The sequence below is a fragment of the Mus pahari genome, chromosome 1 (genome assembly GCF_900095145.1).
Source record: "Mus pahari chromosome 1, PAHARI_EIJ_v1.1, whole genome shotgun sequence".
Taxonomy (NCBI): domain Eukaryota; kingdom Metazoa; phylum Chordata; class Mammalia; order Rodentia; family Muridae; genus Mus; species Mus pahari.
In genome coordinates, this window is record NC_034590.1 from 80,998,265 (window position 1) to 81,003,344 (window position 5,080).

The window sequence follows — 5,080 nt, forward strand, 5'->3', positions numbered from 1 at the left end:
AAGAAGAAGAAGAAGAAGAAGAAGAAGAAGAAGAAGAAGAAGAAGAAGAAGAAGAAGAAGAAGAAGAAGAAGAAGAAGAAGAAGAAGAAGAAGAAAGAGCGGTTGGGGTGGGGGTCAGGGAAGCCAGGGTTTCAGTATCTCCTTCAAAGGGACGCTCTCAATGATGCTCCCTCCAACTAGGCTCCATTTCCCAAAGGACCAGTGGCATCTCCTAATGGTGCCACTGGTCAGGCATATGGGCCTTTAGAGGACATTTCCTGATCAGAACTACATCTTCCGGGCTGGAGAGATGGCTCAGAGGTTGAGAGCACTGATGGCTCTTTCAAAGGTCCTGAGTTCAATTCCCAGCAACCACATGGTGGCTCACAACCCTCCGTAATAGGATCTGATGCCCTCTTCTGGTGTGTCTGAAGACAGTTACAGTATACTTACATATAATAAATAAATAAATCTTTAAAAAAAATTACATCTTCCATTAAAACTGTGAACAGTAGGAGTGGAGCATTTCCAGATTGGTGAACATAAGGACAAAGTGAGAGGGTAGAGCACCCCAATTCCATGGGGGAGAGAAGTGCTTGTACTTCCGAACCTTATAGAACTTGGTGTGTATATCCCTTCATCTGATAGAGCCAGGGAGCCTTTGTATCATTAATGCTACCCTTTACAGGAGCCCAGGACACATAATGACAGCACTTCCTGCATCTGTGAACTGTTATGGTAAGTTGTTGAACTTGAAAAGAGAGCTGTTGCCAGGCGTGGTGGCACACGCCTTTAATCCCAGCACTTGGGAGGCAGAGGCTGACGGATTTCTGAGTTCGAGGCCAGCCTGGTCTACAAAGTAAGTTCCAGAACAGTCAGGGCTACACAGAGAAACCCTGTCTCGAAAAACAACAACAACAACAACAACAACAACAACAAAAAAAAAAAAAAAAGAAAAAGAAAAAGAAAAAGAAAAGAAAAGAGAGCTGTTCAGTCAAGTCAGACTGAATGGAGATTATTTTGGGGATCCACTACATTCAGCTCCAGGCCAAAGTGTGGGTTATTTAGGGAGCACTTGCTGCAATGGACATTTAAAGTTAATATCCAGTCTGAGAGACTGAGTCCGTCATCTACAGAGTCTGCAGTAACTATGGTTAGCTGGCATTTGAGTTAGATGACAGGACATCCGTCTGGTGTCTTCAGAGAAGTGGAGAGTAGTCTGGGATGGAAACCTGACTCTTGGTGTCAGAAGTGTGAGCAGGGAGACACTTTCCAGTTTGATGTTTCAGCATCAACAACCTGTTCCCTTGAAGGCTATGACAAGCAGCCACCCTCTTATATAAATTTCTGCATTTTGTTAATGCAGCCTAAAATGACTTCCCTAAGATGCTTTATAAAAAGGCTTTGGAGAACGGATGTGCACATGGAATTCTCAAGAGAATGCCAATTTATTAATTTCCATGTTGAGTAGCTGCCAGTGGGACCAAGAATCCTCCGACTCTGGGTCAGCCTGTTCTCTCCCAGTAGGGAGATCTGCAGGGGAAGCCAATCTATAATGAGAAGACTACCTGATGAGGGCAGACAGAGCAGATAATTAGGGGATCTGAGCAGGCTGTCTCCAACTGGGGATGGCTTGAGGTACTTTCTCCTCCTCCAGCATGTACTAAACCTGACAAGTGGTGTGTACACGTGCGCTTGTGCTAGCTCACCCTTGGAAAATAGGCCAGCTCACTAATACCAACTCATCCATAAGCCAAGTCAGTTAACGAGCCGTTTGCCTAAAATTAGTAATTGAGGAAACATCCCGTGTGTGATGGGTGGCTTCTACCACTCTGAGTACTTTCCCCTGAGGTGACTGATGATGACTTTTCTTTTCATTTCTTTTCTTTTTTCTTTTTTTTCTTTTTTTTTTGGTTTTTTGAGACAGGGTTTCTCTGTGTAGCCCTGGCTGTCCTGGAACTCACTCTGTAGACCAGGCTGGCCTTGAATTCAGAAATCCGCCTGCCTCTGCCTCCCAAGTGCTAGGATTAAAGATGTGTGCCACCACGCCCGGCTCTGATGACTTTTCTAAGTCCTTCCCTTCTTTCTTCTTTCCTCCTCCCCCCTCCTCCTCCTTCTCTTTCTCCTTCCCTCTCTCCCTCTCTCTGTCTCTCTCTCTCTTTCTCTCTCTCCTGCTTTCTCTTCTGCCCTTATTTGAAAGGGACAGAGGCTTTTCCTAGGCTACCCTCCTTCCCACCATCACACTTCAACCTGCTATATATCATTTAAAAAGTTAAAAAAATGTGTTTTGTCTTTGTGTGCATGTGCCTGCATGTGTATTTGTGAAGCTTGTGCATGTAGTACCTGAAGAGGCCAGACGAGGGCGTTGGATCAGCAGGAGAGAACTTTTGTGAACCACCTGACATAGGTGCTGGAAATCTGGAGGGAGTGGGGATTGTTGGGAGGTGGGGTGGGAAGGTTGGGGGTTGGGTCTGAAGGCCAGGAGTCATACACAGCCAAATGAAGATGCCCTAAAGTGGCAGGACAAGTTCATCAACTAGAAAGCAAACAGAGCAGATAGGACAGTATGCTGGCATGGAGAGAGAATGTTCTGGAACCAGCGAGGAGATGATGAGAGTTGTTTTATACATCTATTGCTCATTAACTGTGCTAAAATTTTCTGTTTCTCTAAAATTGTGGTGTGTGCCTTTTGGTAAGAAATCTGTGCAGAACTCAGTCTGCATACATTGAGAGTTGCTCAACTCAGGGTGGGGGTGTTTTGTTTATGATTCATCAAATTTCCTCTCTCCCTCTCTTTCCTGCTGCTTGGTGCCTGCTTCCTGGAGCTAGATGTCATTATTAAGCAAATTGCTCCACAACCAACATGTATTGCTGGGTAGTAAGGCATTGCTGTTGACGCTGAGATTAATTAAGAACAAGACATAGTCCTCTGAAGCCATTGTTCTTTATGTAAATAGTAAAGAAATATTTCACTGTGATTATTAACCCATGCCATTGTATATGGGGGTGTGTGTAGTGTATGCACATGTGCTCATGTGTTACGTCTAAAGATTGTTTTTTAAATTTCTTTTTTTTTCTTTTTTTTTTCTTTCTTTCTTTTCTTTTCTTTTCTTTTTCTTTTTTTCTTTTTTTGGTTTTTTGAGACAGGGTTTCTCTGTGTAGCCCTGGCTGTTCTGGAACTCACTCTGTAGACCAGGCTGGCCTCAAACTCAGAAATCTACCTGCCTCTGCCTCCCAAGTGCTGGGATTAAAGGTGTGTGCAAGGACACAGCCTTTGAGGGACAAACTGCAGCCCCTTCTGAGCCCCTGTTTTTGAACCTTCCTTTCTCCACACATACCCTTGAAATTCTATAAGGACACCCAGTTTCTTCAGGCCCGTCTCCCCCATTATGAGATTCTTTCATGAGGTAACATATCCACAGGTTCTGGGGTTAGGATACGAGTATCTTTGTGGTCTGCCATAATGTTTTTTAATGGTAATTGGCCTATCCTAATACTAATTTATGAAATTTTAATAAAATAGAATTCAGAATGGTATATCTTGTGTTTTTACTACTGAAAGAAATATAGCAAATATTTGCTTCTAGCTAAAAAAAAAAAAATACAAGCAATGTATGGTGGCTCACACCTTTAATCTCATCATTCAGGAGGCAGAGACAACAAAGTCTTTGTGAGTTCAAGGCCATTCTCATCTACACAGCACATTCCAGACCTTCCAAGGCTGCACAGTGAGCCCTTGTCTAAACAAACAAACAAACTGTTTACATAGATAAAATTATATTACATTTAACAGTTGAGACCCTGGATTTTTACGGAATATTGATTGTATACTGGCTTATTTTTCATATTCTACATAGTCTGATAATTTATTGAATATATAACATTCTATCAAGTAACTATACTATATTTTAGCTAATCCACTTTAAATATTTTATCTTTAATTATGTGTATAAGTATGTGTCTCTGTGTGGGTATGTGACTTGAGTACAGAGCCCACAAAGGCCAGAAGAGGGTGTGGAACTCTCTGGAGCTGGAGTTATATAGGCAGTTGTGAGCTGTTTGATGTGGGTGCTGGGAACTGAACTCAGGACCTCTGTAAGAGTGGTCAGTGCTCTTAACCACTGGGCCACCCACCTCTCTAGTCCCACTTTTTACTTTTAGAAATTCATTTTAAGTTTTTTGATATAATAAATACTCCTGTGACAAATATTTCTGCTTGCATGTATCTTTGTGGTTTTAGTTTTTCCCTGGGATTGATCCCCAGTTGTGGTTTTATTGAAGCCTTTCCTTTTTCACAGTCTGTTTTTCAGAGAGCTTAAGGAGATAGTTAGAATCCCTAGACGTATGTTACCATCATTTTACTAGCGTTCCACTGCTCTGACTAAGGCAGCAACATCATAAACTACACCTCTGCCGATCACGCTGATGGGATTTTTATCTTTTTCTGTTTTAGTTTGCATACATTTGTTTACAAAGATTTTCCTGGGCTTGTTTTTGAACTAGCTATAATTCTTTGATGAAATACTGATGAATGCCTTTCACTCTGGGGAGATCAAAATACTTTTAAAATTATTTTATCAGAGCTTAATATTTTTAAAAGTTCATTTGGTATCTGTGATAATTGCCACATTTATGTTTCTTATATTGTCACTAGAGATTTTTGTGCTTAGAAATGTTATATTTGTCGGATTTTTCTTTATCTTCTCCTGCTCCCACCCCTTTCCTTCTTTTCACTTTCAGCATCCCTCTTGTCTGGGGCCAGGGAATGGCCCAGCCAGTAAAGGTGCCTGCTAACAAGACTGACACCCTGAGTTTGATTCCCATGTTCCACACGGTGGAGGGAGAGAACTGAGTCCTGCAAGTTCTGACCTCAACATACTTGCTGTGGCATACACACAAATAAATGAATCCATGTAATTAAAAACAGAGGTTTTCTTCTTCTTCTTTTTTAAATCTTTCTGTCCAAATGGCCAAATTCACAGTCATGTAATATTATAGTTCTTCCTATGGGCTGGAAGGTGTCTTTTTTCCCCTCTCTGACTATGTGATGTGTGTGTGTGTGTGTGTGTGTGTATGTGTGTGTGTGTGTGTGTGTGTGAGA